Source organism: Canis lupus, chromosome 13, assembly GCF_003254725.2.
Source record: "Canis lupus dingo isolate Sandy chromosome 13, ASM325472v2, whole genome shotgun sequence".
Taxonomy (NCBI): Eukaryota; Metazoa; Chordata; class Mammalia; order Carnivora; family Canidae; genus Canis; species Canis lupus.
In genome coordinates this window covers 11,364,109-11,387,100 of record NC_064255.1, presented here as the reverse complement: position 1 = coordinate 11,387,100, position 22,992 = coordinate 11,364,109, and the positions used below count along the sequence as shown (strand labels likewise).

At 33.9% G+C, this 22,992-nt stretch overlaps 1 long non-coding RNA gene across 3 annotated transcripts in view; it reads left to right on the top strand.

Moving 5' to 3' along the window:
- Positions 1 to 22,992, top strand: part of LOC112662420 (uncharacterized) — a 177,010-nt gene that overhangs the window by 129,606 nt on the left and 24,412 nt on the right. For 2 of the 3 annotated variants that reach the window (XR_007401909.1, XR_004814349.2), the window contains exon 5: positions 13,868 to 14,028. This is a non-coding gene — a long non-coding RNA (uncharacterized LOC112662420). Of the gene's footprint in view, positions 1 to 13,867; positions 14,029 to 15,295; positions 15,483 to 22,992 lie in introns of those variants that run through there. The other variant, XR_007401910.1, reaches the window with a different exon arrangement.

Here is a 22,992-nt window from a genome sequence, read left to right as displayed (position 1 = left end):
AAATGTAGATATGTATAATATATGCATATATTACACACATGCATATGTCATATGTAGTTATTAAATATAAAACACATGTGATATATGTATACATGATATACCTCTATGTATTATGTGTGTATATATAATAATTAAAAAAGCAAACACGGATATTGATTACACTGTTTATCTATTAGGATACACACACATATTTCCCCTTATTGACATATATTCGAATCAATACCTTTGCTAGCTTTTAAAATACATACTGACAAGTTGGTTCTAAGATTTTATGGAAATAAGATGTCTTAGGACTGCTTGAACCGTCTTGACAAATGGGAACAAAGTAGAAAATGTAAACTAAAGGTTTTCAAGTTTTACAACAAAGCTATACTTATCAACACAGTGCTGTATTACCTTAATTTTTTTTTAATCAGCGGAAGATCTAGAGATATATGCACTAAAATGTTGATTTATTTTTATTTATATTTTTAGCATGGTACTGAAGTAAATTAAGGGGAAGGTGAAATTTTTTTCAAAAAATTAAGTACATGGAAATAGTGAATCTAGAACCATACTTTATACTACACAACAAAACCATTTGTGCTGGATCACAGTCCTAGATCTAAAAATTAAACCTAGAAAGCTTCTAGAAGTAAACTTAAGAATTTTTTTAAAATATCATGTCATACTGTGGTTTCTGTAACAACTGAAAAAACATGAACCATGATTTTAAAAATTAATAAAATCTTCATTAAAATTAATACCGTGTAGTTCACAAAAGACACATTTAAAAGTATGAAAACACCGTTAAAAGGCTGAGATAAATTTTAGAATAGGGACACCTCGATGGCTCAGTTGGTTAAGCGTCCAACTCTTGATTTTAGCTCAGGTCATAATCTCAAGATCGTGAGATTGAGCCCCACATCAGGCTTTGTGCTCAATGTTTAGACAGCTTGAGATTCTCTCTCCTTCTCTCTTTCTTTAAAGACAATAATATTTAAAGAAATATATAAATGGGGAATATGCATATGAAAATATATTCAGTATTATAAGTAAACATGGAAATGTACATGAGAACTATTACTTCACACTCATTTGAATGACTAGTATTAAAAAGTCTGACACTGATTGATAATTATAGGTAAGAGTATGAAGAAACATGAACTTTTAATATGTTGCTGTGTATACTATAAGATTATTCAACCATTTTGGAACACAGACCATGACATTTTTATTAAGTTAAATATGCACCTATCTTATATCCACGCAATTTCAGACTGGGGACAATGCACATGCTAAATAAGAGGAGAACAGAAGTAGAATTCCTGAGTCATCAGATAAGCATATTTTAACTTTATAAGAAGTTTCCAAGGAATTTTACAATGTGACTGTACCATTTTACATCCCCACCAAAAATGAATGAGCATATCTTTCACTAAAGATAAATAGCAAGGAAGCATCTTTTTGTATTGGAATTTTAGGAAGACATCTCTGAGGACGTAAAATTCAAACACAGGAATATAAGATGAAGAAGAACCAATGATAATAGGAGACACAAACATATGTACATTTTATGTTAAAGCCACAAGGTAAAAAATGACTTTGTAGGTTTGAAGAACTGTAAGTAAAGCAGTGTAAATAAACTGATGACGAAAACTAAGATTGGAAAATGGCAGATTCTACTGCATGTGCAATGAAGATATGTTGAAATGTGTTGACCAAGACAAAATAAAAATAATATATGAATCCAAAAGATATTCTTCTATGTTATGTATATAGTAGAGTGTAGGGACAGAAGCCTAAAATAAGCAAACCACTTAGAAAATAAATATGGAAAAACAGCCAATAAATGGTTGAATGGGGAAAATGTACTTGAGAAAGAACTAGAGGAGTTCCATATGTTTTCTTCATCATATCAATAGAGTCTTGGACCATTTGAATTTACTTCTCCAATTTATTTTACTCATATTCTTTGATTTTTTATTTTTAAATATGTATATTGTAGATTTAACATTTTATACAAAAACCCCTATTGGGTTTTATTTTGACAATCACATATATATTTCTTTAGTAGTGTTTACTTTTTCTCTAGAAAATTTTTCTTGCTTTGTGGATGCACTGCCTTCTTGAATATTTCTCATTTTATTAATTAGAATTTGAATTATAAATCCCCTTCTTCCATTCAATTACCTCTCCATGCTACCATTTTCCTCTCATTACCTGTGATTCTGACTTGATCAATATTATTTATAGTGTGACTATTGGTAATGTTGGATATGCAGGTAAATATTTCAATATTCAAGGTTTTACCCTATTGCCATATAAGAAAATTCCGACTGCATCATCCTTCCTAATTCAGAGTTTTCTTTTTTATTTAATCATCAGACATATAGAAAATATTTGTACCTGAACAGGCCCTATCATATTTTGTTTAACTGGGGGGGACTATAGATCACTAAAATTGCTTCATGCTAAAAGTTCTCCTGCTTATGTACCCATCTATAGTTAACGTTATTGCTCAGAGTGAGAAAAATCAATACTTGTCTCCTACATCCCTCAGCTATCACTTGAAGTGATTACTTGTAAACCAATTTTTTAGATTAAATAAACTAATTGAGTAATACAAGTCTTCACATACAGCTTCTCTACTGTAAGCAGGTAAGTGAAAATCAGGCTTCAGATATATTTTCTCTGAGGAAGAAGTAATTAGAGTGGCTACATTACTTCTACTACTTGCTATTGTCTTTACTGTCTTAATCTTTTTCAAAGAGAAGATCATAAGTTAAAAATTATTTTTAAAAACATGTCATCTGTTAAGAAGAAATTATTCTGTAAGGTTTCACACTCCGATTAGTTTTCCCAATGGGCAGTGTCCCTGTAATTGTGTCTACTTGTTAACATACTCATGCTCATTTGTGGGCATTTTGATGGGCTGAGGAGCAGGGTGAGCCATTTACCTTCACCTTTGTTTGACAATAAAATACATAGGTCCCAAAGTCAAAATTTTTCACGAGGAAGATAATGCCCTTCATTTGTTTGTTTCACTTTTATATTATTTTATGTGCAATAATGAAAATAATTTAATCTAAGCAGTATGTTGAGAGTAGTTTTGCTTTCTTACACTTGATTCTGGTGAGACTTGCAGAAGTGAAAGGGAATGAAGCAATTATAAACTTACCTTAAGAGTTCCTGTTAAGATAAAATAATCATCTTAAAAAAAACACCTTTTATTTCATACTGAATCTATGGTTTCTCAAGGGTAGAATAATGTATTGTTGACTTACATATAGATGCAGAAAGAGACACAATAGCAATAGATGATTTTTTTAATCTTCTGTTAAGCCTGAAGTCTAAATAGAGCCTGCTTAAGGGAAATCTTCATGTATTATAGCTTAGGTAATTTATGAAGATAGAAAGTAAGCTTGAATTTGAGGTGAAAGGAATGTTGAGTAAGTTGGAATGATATATTGGCTCTTTTTTCCCCCAATCATTTCCTTCCACGTTTTTGAGTAGTAGGCACCATCCTCTCCACTCAAAGACTTTGAGGAAAGAAAATAGCATGATGAATATAATTTGTGCCCACAAATTCCATATACTTTGCTTAAGTTTATGACAAATTAGAGAGTGAAAAAAAGTTTCCTGTTAAAGGTGTGCTGTCGTTTAGTATTCTAGAGTTAGGATTATTGCAATGTATTTAGGGTTAGACTAAAGAAATATTAAGTAATTTTGTATATTTTTTTAAATTTTTATTTATTTATGATAGTCACAGAGAGAGAGAGACACAGGCAGAGGGAGAAGCAGGCTCCATGCACCGGGAGCCCAATGTGGGATTCGATCCCGGGTCTCCAGGATCGCGCCCTGGGCCAAAGGCAGGTGCCAAACCGCTGCACCACCCAGGGATCCCCAATATTAAGTAATTTTGATATAGAACTTGTCACAAACAAAATTGTTCTTACTAATAGTTTGCCTTCAGCATATTACACTGAATAGCCTAACCTTGCTATAGTTTTTACAATCTTTTCAAACATTTTGAATTCTGGTAACAACACAGTTTATCCATTCGACAGAAATATATTGGTCATCTATTCAGCATCAGGCAATGCTCTAAATACAGAGACACAGCAAGGAATAAAAGCAGACAAAGCCCCTGCGGATTGTATCATGGATGGTAAATTCCTGCAGAATGTATAGCAGACAAACCTGAACACATTCACACACACTCATATACACAAAATGACAGCTAGAGAGAGTTAGGTACCATAATATGTAGTGTACCATAGTGTAGGCTATATTAAACTGACTCAGTATCAACTGAATCTAGGTTGGAAATTGACTTAAAGATTCAGAGTAAAATATGTTCTCACTTCCAGTTTACTTAACTTTAAAAGATACAAAGCTGGCATTGAAGCACATAACCAAACAGCAGTCTTTCTGAGGTATACGGACAGAGATTCAAGCTCCTTCTCATGAAATGGAATTACTTTATTTGCAACATGTCAAAAATAACAAATTCCAGGAAGATAATGTTGACAGGGTAAAAAAGAGAAAATGATACAAACTTTGGATGCCCATCAAACAATTTTTAGGGCAGTTTAGGCATCAGTAATTATTGGATGAGCACACACTTTTACTTAAAAAAAAAAAAGGTAGTCTAAACCTTTGTCTAACATTGTATTATTGCTACTACTCCTCATGAAAACCATTTTGTATCAAATCTGTATTGTTAAAATGGAATGCATATTACTTTGCCCATATTAAGTTCTACAAGAACTACACCTACATCTTGTCATTGAGGAATGATCAAACATCATTAACCAAGAAAAAGTATATGTAAATAAAATTTCCAGTTAGTCTCGTTTTACTCTGTTCTTGGCCCAAAGATATGTTTTTTGAACTATTGATTTTATTGAAAGTGTATGTTAATTTCCAAGGATGACATAATATGTATGTGGTCATAAAATCTGTATAAAAATACTGGAAGATATACATTGGTTAAAATGATATGCTTTATCTAATGTAATAGGGTGGAAGTGGAGTGAGCTACTTGAAATAGGAAATATATATGGATATAAAAGAATTGCTCTAAAACTTTCACCATATTTTTCAAATCTCACGTCTGTAAAAGTACACATGTGTGTTCACTAAAAATATGTTATGTTTTTGTAATTAGAGATGTAGATATATAATATTAAACAAATAAAATGATTCACAGATTAACATAAATAGTGTGATTTCCTTATGTGAAAATAAACACCCAGCAATTGAACTGTTGGGGATTTACCCCAAAGATACAGATGCAATGAAATGCCGGGACACCTGGACCCCAATGTTTCTAGCAGCAATGTCCACAATAGCCAAACTGTGGAAGGAGCCTCGGTGTCCATAGAAAGATGAATGGATAAAGAAGATGTGGTCTATGTATACAATGGAATATTCCTCAGCCATTAGAAATGACAAATACCCACCATTCACTTCAACATGGATGGAACTGGAGGGTATTATGCTGAGTGAAGTAAGTCAATCGGAGAACAAACATTATATGGTCTCATTCATTTGGGGAATATAAAAAATAGTGAAAGGAAATAAAGGGGAAAGGAGAAAAAATGAGTGGGAAATATCAGAAAGGGAGACAGAACAGAAAGACTCCTAACTCTGGGAAACAAACTAGGGGTGGTAGAAGGGGAGGAGGGTGAGGTGTGGGGGTGAATGGGTGACGGGCACTGAGGGGGGCACTTGATGGGATGAGCACTGGGTGTTATTCTGTAAGTTGGCAAATTGAACACCAATAAAAAATAAATTTATTATAAAAAAAGAAAATAAACAAAATTCTATATGCATTTATTTCAGCTAGTATATACATGCATGAGCAGAAAGAAATATGAGGGCATATACTTGCAAGACAGTTGACCTATTAAATAAGAAGGAAGGTAGAGGTGGGAATTTGGACAGTTGTTTTTTTTTTTTTTTTTTTTTTTTGAACAGGTTTCTCTTAGAGTGCCTAAGTAGTTCAGTTGGTTAAACGTCTATCTTCAGCTCAGATCATGATCTCAGGGTCCTGTGATTGAGCCCCATTTAGGGCTTTCTACTCAATGGGGAGTCTGTTTCACCTTTCCCCTCTCCCTCTGAGTGCTCTCTCTCTCTCTTTGAAACAAATAAGCAATAAGATCATCAGGATAGGTTAAGGGAAATAAATGACAGCCTCAGAAGGAAAAATCTACGTTTGATTGGGGTTCCCGAGGGCGCCAAAAGGGACAGAAGACCGGAAAGAATATTTGAACAAATCATAGCTGAGAACTTCCCTGATTTGGGAAGGGAAACAGGTATTCAGATCCAGGAGATAGAGAGATCCTCTAAAAACAATAAAAACCGCCCAACACCTCGACATTTAATAGTGAAACTTGCAAATTCCAAAGATAAAGAGAAGATCCTTAAAGCAGCAAGAGACAAGAAATCCCTGACTTTTATGGGGAGGAGTATTAGGGTAACAGCAGACCTCTCCACAGAGACCTGGCAGGCCAGAAAGGGCTGGCAGGATATATTCAAGGTCATAAATGAGAGGAACCTGCAGCCAAGAATACTTTATCCAGCAAGGCTCTCATTCAGAATAAAAGGAGAGATAAAGAGCTTCCAAGATAGGCAGAAACTGAAAGAATATGTGACCACCAAACCAGCTCTGCAAGAAATACTAAGGGGGATTCTGTAATAGAGGAAGTCCAAGGGAACAATCCACAAAAACAGAGACTGAATAGGTATCATGATGACACCAAATTCATATCTTTCAATAGTAACTCAACGTGAATGGGCTAAATGACTCCATCAAAAAGCTCAGGGTTTCAGACTGGATAAAAAAGCAAGACCCGTCTATTTGCTGTCTACAAGAGACTCATTTTAGACAGAAGGACACCCACAGCCTGAAAATAAAAGGTTGGAGAACCATGTACCATTCAAATGGTCCTCAAAAGAAAGCAGGGGTAGCCATCCTTATATCAGATAAATTAAAGTTTATCCCGGAGACTGTAGTAAGAGATGAAGAGAGACACTATATCATACTTAAAGGATCTATCCAACAAGAGGACCTAGCAATCATCAATATTTATGCCCCGAATGTGGGAGCTGCCAAGTATATCAATCAATTAATAACCAAAGTTAAGACATACTTAGATAATAATACACTTATACTTGGTGACTTGAATGCAGCACTTTCTACAATCAACTGTTCTTCAAAACACAACATCTCCAAAGAAACAAGAGCTTTAAATGATACACTGGACCAGATGGATTTCACAGATATCTACAGAACTTTACATCCAAACTCAACTGAATATACATTCTTCTCAAGTCCACATGCAACTTTCTCCAGAATAGACCACATACTGGGTCACAAATCAGGTCTTCACCGATACCAAAAGATTGGGATCGTCCCCTGCATATTTTCAGACCATAATGCTTTGAAATTAGAACTAAATCACAAGAAGTTTGGAAGGATTTCAAACACGTGGAGGTTAAGGACCATCCTGCTAAAAGATGAAAGGGTCAACCAGGAAATTAGAGAAGAATTAAAAAGATTCAAAAAAAAAAAAAAGAATTAAAAAGATTCATGGAAACTAATGAGAATGAAGATACAACCGTTCAAAATCTTTGGGATACAGCAAAAGCAGTCCTGAGGGGGAAATACATCACAATACAAGCATCCATCCAAAAACTGGAAAGAACTCAAATACAAAAGCTAACCTTGCACCTAAAGGAGCTGGAGAAATCAAACAAATAAATAAAATTCTTAAAAAAATAAAAAATAAAACATGTTTTTCTGCCTCATATACCTGCTTCTAAATAACTATCAGGTTGTTCTTAAATTTTGAAAAGAAGTAAATCAAGCCTATGTTTTAATAATAACACAACTCAGACATATGCTTCTAGTTACAGAAAAACTTTAGTGCCCTTCTTAATAGGAAATGTACAGAGTATGGAATATATAAAGTATGAAACATGATATTTTAGCCTACTTTTGAGATAATGCCATGCTTTTTACTCAAAATAATATTTTATTGAAATAAAAAAATCATTATTAAGACTTTCATAACCTTGACTCCTCAAAAAGTGTTCATAAAGGACTTTCATGACCAATTTAGTAAATAAGGCAACTGGCAATCTTATACTATTGATCATTGTTTTTCTTATATTAACATTTTTAAAGATTTTATTCATTTATTTTAGAGACAGAGAGTCCAGTAGAGGGAGGAGCAAAGGAGAGGGAGAGGGAAAGAATCTCAAGCAGACTGCACGCTGAGCACAGAGCCCTATGCAGGGATCTATACAACCCTGAGATCATGACTTGAGCAGAAACCAAGAATTGAACACTTAACCAACTGACCCACCCAGGCACCCCCTTATATTCACATTTTTATTCTGTACTACTAGCCTCCTACCTGCTGCCACCAGCTACTTTGCTAAAGCTAGCACATCACTTAGTACCTATTTCTTCCGCATTTGTTGTTCAATAAGTGCTGAGTAACAGTAACATTACATTCTTGGTAGCATAATTAAGAGTATAGGCATATTATCACCAGTTTACATTCCCTGCCCCCCCAACACTATCTAAATATTTTGTAAAATAAACAAATATTTGAATGGTTTTGTTTATTTTAAAAAATATTTTATTTATATATTCGTGAGAGATACACAGAGAAAGTCAGAGACATAGGCAGAGGAAGAAGCAGGCTCCCTACAGGGAGCCTGATGCAGGATTTGATCCTAGGACCCTGGGATCACGACCTAAGTCAAAGGCAGATGCTCAACCACTGAGCCACCCAGGTGCCCCTATTTGAATAGTTTTAAAATTATAGTCTTAAATATCAATGGTTATTGTGTACCCAGAAAGTTGTAATCAAGTAATTTTCATGTTCCACTTTGGAGATTTCTACATCTACTTTCACATTGTGGCACTTTCAAGGGAAAAATAAATTATTACATTGTCAGTAATATAAAGTCTATTTCCCTTTCTTTGTTTTTTCCATGTAAAATATGAAAAAGCCATTCTCTACTTGTTTGTTTCTTTATAAGCAATTGTTTTTATATCATCCTGAAGAGTAGTATTTATGCCATATTTGCTTGTTCTCAAACATGTTTTAATTTTTCCAAAAGAAAAAAAATTTCACATCTCCAACTATGCACTATTATTCTACACCATTGCATTTAGTCTTATTACATTTCAGTCCCTGAGATAGGGGCTTACATCTGGCAATTATTTAAAAACTAAAATATTATAAATGTAGATTTTTATATTATCTTTCCATAAATTCCATGATTTCCATGGGAGCTAAAGAAAAGTATCTGGCCTTTATAGATTAAGATTTTATTTACTTATTCATGAGAGACATAGAAAGAGAGGAGCAGAGACATAGGCAGAGGGAGAAGCAGGCTCCCAGTGGGGGAGCCTGATGCAAGACTTGATCCCAGGACCCCAGGATCAGGACCTGAGTCAAGGAAGACACTCAAACACTGAGCTACCCAGGTGCTCCTATAGTCCAAATTTGTTATCAGTGTTAACCAGTTAAATATGCTCATATCCATATCTTTCTTGTTGTTTATGAGCAGCTCTAACGTTCATGAACTGAACACTTGCAATAGCCTTGGCGGACTTCACAAAACAAGGTATTCTTAACATTAATTCAGACGTAGGATAAAACCTTTGGCTTAGAAATTACAGCCATAAAAGGTAATATAAAGCTGCATTTTAATGATGAATTGACATACAAATGGTCTGACTTCCATTTGGTAACTTAGCTTACTATTGAAGTTATCAGCAAACCCATAAAATCCAGTTTCCTCTTTCAAAACACCCGTTAGAGGTTGCAAAGGAATTACATCTTGTAGCCGTTCATCATGAGAACATAAATTGCACTGGTTGTCTCATCTCTTTCCTTCCCATGCTGTGTTTCCCAGATCCTCACACATCTGTATCTGCCTGACTAGCTACATGGCAAACTGGCAGTACACGTGTCCTTTGCTAATTATTCCCCATCTCTTAGTTTCAGGGCCTCTTGGGCTTTCAGTACCATTTATCTTTATCTCAGAACTATGCAAAACTCATAGTGTGGCAGAGATCAGAATATAAAATGACATTATGGATAATTTCCATTTTCAATCATTTCTAACTTGTATTTTAATGGCTACCTTTCTTAGTATTTTCCAACAATTTTCGTGAGTCAGTGTTTAGCATGCTTAAAGTAAGCAAGTAGGTTTTGGATGAAACTCAACCTCTAACAAATTTATATCTCAGGTTTAAAGCTTTCAAATCTAGGATTTCAGAGTTCCTCAGAAAGAAATGGAGGAGCATAAATCTTCTGTCACTTATTTCTGCAGGCAATCCTTCAAGAGGTCTATTTTGGGCTACATAATCCAGACTATCCACAAATTTGTACTACTGGCTCTCCTTTTGCATTTAGTCTGGAGATTTGTGAGGTCTGGAAAATCAGAAATGCTATTCAACAGACTGAGAAACACAAGTCCAGAATTTTCAGGGTTTCAAGAATACTTGATGTGGTTGAGATGTCATTTGATGAGCCATAAGCATGCTCAATGCCTAAGCTACTGAATACACTTGAATTGTCCCTGTAGTGTGGTGCATTGGGTTGTGATATATTCATCCCATCTCTTTGCTGTTATTCACACATTTACCATCTGGCGGTAACAAGCACAACAGTTGGGGCCCTAATGTCTTGGTCTATAGCATAAATCTGCTCAGCACCAGTGAGAGCACTGGGAGTATACCCTCAGGACCTGGCCTATCAACAGCATGCTTTTCAGTGGACCACCCTTAGGATACAGCACTGGGTCTTCTACAGGTTCTCTTTTTGCTTACTTGCTTAGAGCCCCTATGGTTGGCAAGGAGTCTATATCATGATAATATAGGCCCTTCTCATTTTCCTTAATCCCATTAAATGTAGATTTCTTTAAAAATTATATTGCATTTTGGGGTGCCTGGGTGGCTCAATCATTAAGCAACCAACTCTTGATTTCAGATCAGGCCATGATCCCAGGGTCCTGAGATCGAGCCCAGCAGGGAATCTGTTTCTCTCTTTCTCCTTCTCTTCCTGCCCCTCCCCCTGTTCTCTCTCTCAAATAAATAAATCTTTTAAAAAATTACGTTGTATTTTGAGGTATAAATTGTTGAGTTACACAACTTAAATGTTATTTTTAATGAGTTTAATTACAGATAATAGAACTTACAGTATGTGGCATATGTGACAACATATGCTTTGGCTGAGATATTCACTGGAATTACTAGTCTGATACCGAGAAAAGAGGTTATGCCTATGTCACATCTCATTTCTGTTTTCTTGGTCCTAATCTCACACATTCCTTATCCCCTAAAAAAAAAACAAAACAAAACAAAAAACAAAAAAAAACTTTATCAAATTTACTTATGCTATTCCTACCATTAGGACTATCTCGTACAGTGATATCGGACCTTCCATTCCAAAAGTCCACTGCAAGGATGTCTTACATCTTTGCTACTCAAAGTTTGGCCATGAATCAGCATTGTTAGTCAATATCTGGCCCTTTCCCAGACCAAATAAAATAGAATCTAAATTTTAATAAGATCATTATGATTCATATGCACATTAAAGTTTAACAAGTGCCTCCCTAGAATATTCAAAAATAAATTACAAATGAGCCCCACTTCTCAAGAATTCACAGGTATCAAGGCCTTAATCTAACCTTGTGTAACCTTGGAGTATGCATGTGTGCATGGGGAATAGGGTGTTGCTCACTTTTATCTCTCTTATCCTTCCCATTTAGTAGAAGTTATCTTTTCAATCAAATAAGCAAGCCAGATCTGTAGCAAATCTGTTCCAGTTTGAATCTGTATGAGGTACAAAGATTGTTAAATGGCCTCTTGGATACACTTATTTTTTTGTTCACTTTGATTTACTTCTAAACCATCATAATAAAAGGACAAGTTATGTTATGAGTAAATAAGTAAGCTAGAGCCCCATGCCTCCCTAACTTATACATAAAATACAGCTGGAATAGAGTGAAGAAGTCTCTATGAAAGGACCTAGAACACCCTGTTCCATTGTTTTCATCTTGTTAGGGTAGAGTAATACCCTTCAATGTGACATCTCTAAGGGATACAGGTCGATACCATCATTTAACACAAAATAAGCTCTTTCAGTCATTAAAAAAAAGTCAGTTTTCACCTCTTAAAATTACATAATTGACACTGAAATTTTGCAGCAGGTCCTATCCCATAAATCCACAAATTTCAGATTTGCTTATCATAAGCAATTACATACAGACAAGGTACATTCTGCTAAAAGCATTCAATCAGTAAAGACTCTATTTTTGTCATAATTGTTATCAGGAGACTTGATGGGACTAGATCTATTATGTTTTCTTCTTTCTCACTCCTCCACATCCTTGGGGTAGAAATGATGGGTTACAGATCCATCATTCTTTCTTTCTCAACCTACTATTCTAGTGCATCCTTAGGCACATCTCAGGCCTAGCTATGGCCTACCATTTACTAATGCCTAATAACCATGCTTGTTATTGTTTTCTGGCTAAGAGAAGCTCTACATAATTTCCTCTTTCTCAGAACTGCAACAAACTTATTGTGCCCAATTTGTTCAGTCATGCTTTGTCCAATACCCCTTGTATCCAAAGGATATATTATCAAGAAGGTTATCTAGAGATCTAAGGGTTGCCTGTACCTGTGGAATACTAAACAGACACACAAGTGAATGCTTTTCCATTTAATTATCTTATTATAACCAACTGTATTGAGCTTTCTCAAACATCTGACTGTTATAGTGCCTGACAATGAGCCCTCAAACACTTGTTTTAGAGTGAGTTCTAACACCCACTGTGACTTTTCAGCTCAGCTAATAATTGTATCACCAACGGTGTTGCCTTTTTTAATCATGTTGCTATGAGATTGAGCATAAGAATAGAACTATAAACACAACTTTCCTTGAAAATGCTACATTATTTGCTCTTATTGCTTTAGAATGTATATTATCTATACATCAATGATACATAATTAAAATTTTTATATATTGTTTTTAAAAGAATATTTAAAATTTGAGAGATAAATATCTATTTTCATAGAGCAGTTTTCCTTTATAGTACAGTCTGTATTACTATTAAATCATCAAAGTAACTCTCTGTGCTTGTTTTGGGTCTCTGAATTTTGAAGTCAACGTATGTTATAGCTGGGTGTGCAGCTCTGACCCATTTTCTGAGTAACATGTCAGACCACTAAAATTGAGAGGGGTTCTTGAACAAAACAAGTCTCTGCATTATGCCCATACAGCAGTCCACCCTGGCCTTATGACATAGCAAATCAATGTGTCTCAATGTGTCCATGGTAAATAAGGATGCTATACAGAGACATAGGAAACCCACCATGTAGAGTCACAGCAAAAAGTCTTAGAGTTTTGAGGAAAATTTATATTCTCTCTGGATTCATATTTTCTTTTGGGAATAAACCCATTGTTTGGTACTGAGTCCTGCTAAAATGCAATGCTTAAAAATGAGGCAAACTAAATGAGGTGGACCTAAAACCTGAGCTGCCATCATGACATACCAAGCCTAACAGTAATCCTGTGTGACAGGAATCCTCTTTCAAATAATAGATGATAGATAGATGATTAGATAGATAGATAGATGATAGATAGATAGATAGATAGATAGATAGATAGATAGATAATCAGGCTAAAATACTTCAGAAAGAAATAAGTTGTGTGAGCAGGTTCAGATTCTCATGACATATCCTCTTCTTGGATAACCAACTCAGCTTCAGTACATGTATATCATCTAATGAAGAAGTTCCTTAAGACTTGTGATCACAGAAGGGAAAACAATTGATCCTGTTTTTTAGGTTGTGCTGGTTCCAGTTGGAAGTGAACTTCTAGAGCAATCCAGCTGCTCTCTGCAGTGGCACTGAAAGAAGAGTAGAGTAACTTAAAAATCTTCCTAGTGGGGAGAACTTTGTCAATGATATCCAAATGACCACTTTCCCTGGAAGAAGCGTTACTGTAGGTAAGAGAATAATAATGCCCCTCAGAGATGTCCACATGTGAATTTTAGACACTTGTGCATATGTTACCTTAAACGGCAAAAGGGACTTTGCAGATGTGATGAAATTAAGGATCTTAAGAAATTATCCTGGACTTTTCAAGAGAGTCCAGTGTCATTACAAAGAACCTCATAAGCAGAAAGTAAGAGGTCAGAGAGGAGAGGAGATGCTATAAAGGTGGATATGAAGATGTAGGAATGGTCCACAAGGAGCCTCTGGAGCTGTAAAGTTAAAAAAAAAAAAAAAAATTTCCCCCTAGAGCTCCAGAAGAAAAGCAGTGCTGTTGACTGTTTGACTTTTGCCCCATTAAGACTCATTTCAGATTTCCAACACCCAGAAAAATCAGACAATAAATCTGCATTGCTTTAAGCCCTTAAATTTCAAGTAATCTGTGTAAACAGCAATTGGGAAACTAATGCAGATACATAATACTGAATCTCTGAAATGACTAAAAGGTTGGTTGGTTGGTCAGGGACTGGGCAAACAAAACCAAACCAAACCAGTTATCTCCTGTTATATCATCTCTTATTTCTGGCCTGATTCTATAGTTTTAATTTTCTCTTCATTATACATTGTATTTTCCTTTTTAGCTTTATTAGTAATTTTTTTTTTGCTTTCTTAGTAAATTTTTAAAAATGTGATCGCAACGTTGTATATTTTACCTGCCTAAGCACTGGATGATTTTTATATTCCTACTCATGTCCTTGATCTTTACTGTGAGATGTAGTTACTGGAAGGAAGTTTGATCTTCTTGAGGGTTATTTGTAAAGTTTTTAGGTGAGAACAAAGTAGCCTCTGCAGATCTTTTTACATCTGTCTCTGTACAGGTTTCTCCTCTCCTCTCCCTACCCTACTGCTTGAGTTTCCTTCATCTTCATGACCCAAGTCAGGCTCTTTACCCCAGGAAGACCTGTACTTCACCTTGATTTCCTCTTTTCCCTGTGCCTGGAAAGAATTTCAGAACTTCAGTAAAATGAAACAAGCATTGGGTCTTAACTAATTTACTTGCTCTCCCTTATAGATCATTTCCTTGTACTATTTGATATCCTATGTCTGAAGATTGATGGTTAATATATTTTTTTTTCTACTTTTAGATGTTCTGGTGGATAGGAATATTACTTTTCTATTACTCTCTCTTGAACAACAACAGACGATTTTGAAGATTATTTTTAAATCCTTTCTATTATCTTGCAAAGCTTTTTAAAGATTTTATTTATTTATTCATGACAGACACACAGAGAGAGGCAGAGACACAGGCAGAGGGAGAAGCAGGCTCCATGCAGGGAGCCCAACGTGGGACTCGATCCCGGGTCTCCAGGATCACACCCTGGGCTGCAGGTGGCGCTAAACCACTGGGCCACCGAGGCTGCCCCTCAAGTCCAAATTTTAATTGTATTTCTTTACCCTGCAAACTATCAGCTCAGTCAGTAATAAAAACTATTATCATTTTTCTTACTGAAATCCATTCTCATTAACTTTTTATTTCTTCCAAGAAATATCTTTTCCTCTCCGTGGTATAAATTTAGATTCGTTGTCTTTCCTGAAATCTTAAGGTGGCAATCATTTTGATTTGGAACTTGTAAAGATATGGGTTTGAATCTTAACTGTCATTTGCTGATTGTGAAGTGTTTGGAAATTGCACACTCTTAATGTCCTTTAAGGTAGGGGAGAAAATACACATCTAGAAGACTTGCTTTGAAAATTACAAATAACCTAAGTACAAAAGTCTGACAAAGCACAAGTGTCCTGAAAAAAACAAAAACAAAACAATTTACTTTTGTGATATGTCTATTATTGCCCACAAAAATAATCTTCCTTTTGTTTTCTGGAGTGCTATATAGTTATTTGCATTAGGGAGAATTTACGGTATATATAATTTCTTTAATCTTCATTTTCTACTAAAGAGAAACAAGGAATGATTGTTTGGTAATTTACTCCCAGAGAATTTGTCAGATTGCCTGGCAACAAGCTAACTGGAAAATGGGGTTCTTTTCCACATAACAGGGTGCCTGTGCCAAAGTAAAGTTCCCCAAGTTTTCTGAGGTTGACTAGTGGCCATTTCTAGTACTGTGTGCATGTGTGTGTGTTTATTTATTTTTATATATAAAAACGTGTTCTGCTAAAGTCTATAGAAGCAGGTCAGAATCAGAATTATAGGCATGGGCGGCTTTTTAGGATATCTAAATTCAGAAGGAAGAAGACCAATATGTTTTTGAGTAAACAATAATAATCCAAGAACTCAAATAAACTGTATATCATCTTATGCAATATTTATAATTGTAATACTAATATCTGTATGTTACAGAGGAGTTCAACAAAATTATAAGATAAGCTTACTTTATTTCAAATAGTAAGTGTTAGAAACACAAACTCAATTCTGATTTAAATTCATGTCTCTAGAGGTATTCTAGACACACACACCCCCCACATTTTGTAAATCAGGAAGCTGAAGCAAAAAACCTGTGAAATGACTATACAAAAAAAAAAACCTAAAGCTGCAACTCTATTTGAAATTCTAGGATTGTAGAATAATGCCAGCTGAGCTATCAAATTATGATTTTTTTTAAAAAATCATCTAAAATGCATCTTTCAGATGGTGTAAAAATGCACTTCCAATTTATGAAGTGGTCTTAGACATAGAGAAAAACATTGAATTGTCTCAATAATATATTGCTTTAATTCTTCAATATGAAATAACAGAATTTGGAGTGAAATGTTCAGCATTTTCATATGACTCAAATCAAAGGTAGGAGTAATTTGAAGACGGCTTTTCATAGTTTCATTTTTTTCTGTTTATTTTTATTAGTTACAGTATCATACTGGTGTTAATTTTAAAAAGATGATATATAGTAAGTAAGCTTTTTGATAACTATTTTTGGAATATGGCTTTCCTCCCACTTAAGAAGTCTGAGAATATTTGTCTAAGTCAGACATCATTTTGAAAATGAACTAAGAATAGAAAAGTTTCTGAAGAGAATGTATTGGTTAGTTGAGAGCAAGTAGGAAGATGTATTCTGTGCCACATGCAGTTCATTTTGACTCATCTCTGTCACAAGCAAAAAGATTTGTTGAACAGGACAAGGAAAATAGAAAAGAATAAAATCAGTGACACTCAATTCTTGTATTAGGGAATTTGATATTCTGTATACTCAGTGTATAACTCAGTGTTGTCCCAAATTTTGTGATGATGCTTCCAACTACTCTTTTACTTAAGAGTTTTATTGTCCTTGGGCTATTTTTCACTTTTCCAATTTTGTTTAGAAAACTTCTGACTTTACCTATTTCAATCCAAAGCTAGGGAAAACTTGACAGGTTTTGCTGACTTTTACTTTGCATTTGGGGATTTGATTCCACAACAGTCTCAAGCAAAATGCAAGAATTGCAAATCTATCCAAACTGAAACAATAATATAATAGTTTACAAGCACCAAACAACTCTGGGGCAGAAAAATGATGAATTTTGCCCATCCTTGGACAGAACTAAAAACTGACAAGTAAACATGAAAAAAATGAATGCCTCTAGGCTTTTTATGACAACAAGATTTAAAACTATATAATAAGTGGTTATGCAAATAGTTACACTATTGCTCTATAGTGACACACATTTTAGTTATGTCCATAAACGGGGTGTAAGCTTAATTATCCTTTTCTGAATCATTTAACTATAATAAACCTTGGTTCCTAAACCTCTTAGATTAAAATATATTTTCTCAGTGATCCAAAGAATGATATAAAACTATTAATTACTGTTGTTGAGAATTTAGAAATTATGACATAGAATTTTATGTGTTATTGTAGAGGATATAATTAGAGGTTATCAGTTTATCCAGCTATTAGTTGCCAAATTGTATAAACTAAAAAAAATACAACTATGATTAGAATAAATATACATAGTATTACTATATACCTAAAGTAAATGTGAATTATGACTTTCACCTTGAGTTGAGGACATAGTTACAGCATCTCTAACATTTTATTCAAAATAAGGTATAAATGCATGTTTTGGAGAAGAGGAAACAAAGTTTTAAAGTCTCAACGATTCAGTATACACTAGGACAGATTTTTTTTTTTCTTTTTTTTAGATATGGGCTTCAGTAATGACAAAAAGTTGTCTCTTCCTTTTCTATATAATTATATGATACATGAGCTTGGTTTATTTTTAAATAATAGAGTCATAACAAAACCCTGTATGTCTCTTTTAAAGGATAAGCAGTTTAAATACAGCAGAATTATTTTGGGCCCAGGAAGTCCCTCATGGATTGTGAGTATAGAAAGGTCAAGTGTGATACTAAAAATGTAATTATTACTTAGTAAAGAATATTTGTGAATGCTAGAGGGGTTCTACTGAAAATTTTTTCAACCTATTTCCATCAAATGGAAATTGACATATGAGAACCTGAACATCCTGAAGGGATTGGACACTGCAAGTGATTAGCATCAGGACAAATTTTATGTGTCCTTGAAAGCAGTGTTTCTTAAACATTTGTGCCAGCTCACCTAAACTTACTAAGATGTATATTCAGACTTAGTAGATCTGAAATAGGAACTGATAGTCTGCATTTCTAATGAACACCCAGATGATATTGAGGCGGCTGGTCTCTATACAACATTTTGAGTAGCAAGTTTCTGAAGGATTTACCCAGCATAAATTGACTTTAGATTAGCCTCATGTCTAGTTACAGTTGATCTGGAATTCAGAGATTCAGATTATGAAAAAATAACCAAAAGCAGAAAAATGTCTATACCTTATGTATAATAAAATGAAGAAAGTTTTTTTTTTTTCCTCAAGAACTCAGGATATACATCTTTCTAATAAAATTTAAGAGATAAATTATCTTATGTTGAAATAATGTAAGATCATTCTTATCTGCTCAAGTCCACTTGTAGAAATTCAACTTCATATCTAAATATATTTATAAAATAATATATTATATCTACATATCTGTACATGTTCTATGCATATTTTATATATAGAGATTGATCTATATATAGAGTAATCTATATATAATCTATATATAATCTATATATATATAAATGACATGTATATAATATATAAATACATCATATAAATGAGAATAAATTTCCCATTTTTTTCATATATTACAAAAGCCAAACGTCTGAACAAGTCCAAGGATAGATAATTAAATTACTTTAGTTTTCCCTTTATTTTGAGAACATTTGAATTTTAGTCGACTGTTTGGACTAAAGGCCTAGTGTAAAGAATTTTGTGCCCATTTCTAGACATAAAAATTATTTATGTTACTGTTCATTGTCCTATACAAGGTATCTAGCTTTTGACAATGTATTATGAGACATACAAAAAAGCAAGAAGAAAAATATGTTTTCAAAGATAAAGCAATCATAAGAATCTTAGATGAGGCTTTTCAAATATTATAATTAATATGTTAAAGGCAACTAATGTATAGGTTGACAACAAGCAAAAATGGATATATCCAGTGTAATATCCACTTACAATTATAATTGCAAAATGTGTAATGAGTGTGCAAGTGGAATACTAGAGGGAAAGAAAGGGTGAAAGGAACAGAAGAAATATCTGAAGTAATAATGACTGATTCTTTTCCAAACTTAATGACAGACATTAAGCCATAAATGCAGAAAGCTCAGGGAACACTGAAAAGGATAAATCATTTAAAAAATCTAAACCTAGGGCAGCCCCGGTGGCACAGCAGTTTAGCGCCACCTGCAGCCCAGGGTGTGATCCTGGAGACCCGGGATCAGTCCCACATCGGGCTCCTTGCATGGAGCCTGCTCCTCCCTCTGCCTGTGTCTCTGCCTCTCTCTCTCTCTCTCTCTCTCACTCTGTGTGTGTTTCTCATGAATAAAAAAAAAAAAAAAAAAAAAAAAAAAACTAAACCTAGGCAGATAATATTCAAACTGAAGTAAATCAAAGACAAAGAGAAATTCTTGAGAAAAGCCAGAGAAGGGAAACAACCACCACCACAAAACTTATTGTAGAAGAAGGTTATGAATTTCATCACACTTGTCAGATCCCATATAATCATGAAGAAAGTAGAAGTGAAATGTATGAAGTGGTGAAGGAAAACTGCAGCATAATCAACAACAACTTTGCATTCTGTATCCAACATAATTGTCTTTCAAAAGTAAAGGAGAAATAAAGACTGTCAGAAAAACAAAAATTGAAGGAATTTGCTGAATATATATCTACCTTGGAAGAAATGTTCACCCTTCAGAGGGAAGAACAATGATGAAGTCAAAACTCAGAAATACAGAAAAAAGAGTGTTTAAAATGGAATAAATAAAGATAAAGGCAAATATTTTATTTCTCTTATTTTGAATTGACCTAACAGATAAATGTTTGTCTAAAATAATATTAGTAATAATATATTGGAAGACAGATGATGAATAAGTGAAATGAATGACAATATTGTAAAGACAGAGGGAGGATAAGGTACTGTTACTACCCATGATATAATGGTGTTATTTGAAATAATGTTATTTGGAAGTGGATTTATAGGGCAGCCCAGGTGGCTAGTGGTTAAGCGCCTGACTTTGGCCCAGGGTGTGATCCTGGAGACCCGGCATCAAGTTCCACGTCGGGCTCCCTGCATGGAGCCTGCTTCTCCCTCTGCCTGTGTCTCTGCCTCTCATTCTCTCTCTCTCTCTCTCTCTCTCTCTCTCTCTCTCTCTCTCCCTCCCTGTCTTTCTCTCATGAATAAATAAATGAAATGTTTAAAAAAAAAGTGGACTTAGATTAGCGTGTAAATGTATATTGCAAACTTGAGGGCAATCACTAAGAAATGTTTAAACATAACCATAATTAATATGCTAAGGTATCAGAGAAAATAGAGTCTTAGAAATCTTAAAAAAAAATTGATCAGTTAAAACTTATCTAGTTTTACCTTATCTAGGTAGAAAAAGAGTGAAAGACAAGAAAGTAACAAAGAACACATGGAGGAAGCTGAAAACAGTTACAAACAGAGTTATATATTAATCTAACTATATCAATAATAACTTTAATATAAATATTCTAAATATAGCAATTAAATGACAGATTATCAGAATGGATTTTTAAAGGAATGAAATAACTAGAAAAGTAATTGGAATATAATAATTCAAAAAAGGTGAAAGAGTGAGGAGGAGGATAGATGAAGAAGGAGAAGGAGGAGGAGAAAGAGAAAGGAAGAGAAGGAGGAGAGGGAGGAAAGAGGAGAGGGGATTGAGGAAGAGGGAGGAGGAGGAGGGAAGGAGGGAGAGAAGAAATGAAGGGAGAAAGAAAGAAAGAGGCAAGGAAGGATGGAAGAGAGAGGATAAAAAGCTGACAAGTGAAATGAAGATACATATTTGTATTTATAAGTAATTTTGAAAAAAAAATTCCTTTTCCCTCTTTTACTCTGTGATTGCACCATGTGTAAAAGGTGTAATTTAAATTATATTTTTATCATCTAATTAAATCAAATTTGTCAACCATGTAGTCTTTTGGGAGCAGTAATTAATTCATTTAATGAGCATGCTTCTAAGATTTTATACACCTTCATATATTTATTAATAGCAGTTCAAATAAAATAAACCTTATAGTTACCTAAAAAAATCTGAATGACTTTGGCCTGATATCAATTAGTATATTAGTTTATGTTAATTTCTAATTTAAAAGTGGAAAATGACATAATTTATATTAAAGTATTCTTAATTGAAGAACTAAACCGTAATCATCATTCCCTTCCAAAATTGATTACAATTAATTGGGAAATTTTGTTACATCTATTTTTATGTGATATTTACAAATCAATAGGCATCTCCAAGAGATCACCATCCCTAATGAAACCAAAAGTTGGTCGTCAGCATCCTGAGTACAGCGTACTCTGAAGAGTAATGAAACAAGACATACCTTAGTAATTATAGCAAACCTCAGTGAATTTTGGTATTGTGTTTTTATGTTGTGAAACATATAACTGGATTTGGGTTTTTTTTTTTTCTGCCTCATTATGTACAGATTTGAAGTTATAGGTATAAGCAAAATTAGATAAATGATAGATTAGAGAAGGAGAAAGAGAAGTAGGTCTGTAGGTAGATAAATAGATAGATGATAGGTAGAAGATAGATGATAGATGATGATGATAGATAGATAGATAGATAGATGATAGATAGATAGATAGATAGATAGATAGATAGATAGATAGATAGATGATAGATAGATAGACTTGTTCTAAGAAGGATAACTGGGTGAAGAAAACCAAGACCAATAAAAGTAATAAAAATATTCAATTAAGGGCATTATAGTAGCATTTTTTAAAGTTTTAGTTTCAGTTCTGAACTTCCAGATTAGTTGTTATCCAAGTATATACATGCTATGTGAACTTTTGCCTCTTTCCTTTGGAAACCTCTGTATAACATGCCTTTTTCAAAGGCACGGGCAATTTAAAAGAAGAAAACAGATTTTAGCAAGTTAGTCTTTGAAAATTATTATAGAATTTCCTTTGATCACACAAAATGTAGCTTTCTTTGATATATTAAAAGAAGGTTTTAATTAGCTATTTGTACGGTTTATTTGGTTTTATTTTGTGTCTCAGGAAAAAAGCAATCAAATGCTGAAATTTAAATATTTATATAAAATTTATTAATGCCTCTGTTGCTCTGTAAGGATTGCTTCAAGGGAAATGCTGAGCTCAGTTAATAAGCCAGTACTACTTGTGAAAATGCGAGAAAGGGACTTTTCTTAAACTGCAGTATGTCAAAAAGCTCTGATTGTTAGATCCCAAAGTAGTAAAAACCTCTTTTGAATTATCCAAAAAAAGTAGTTTTGAAAGCAAATGGCCCCTAATTCTCAGTCACCATGATTTATTGTCATATCCTTAACCCTGTATAGTTCTTAAATCAGAGAATTAGTTTAAGGTCATAAACACTTTTTTAAAATTTTTAAAATAAATAATTTTATTTATTCTGGAAATA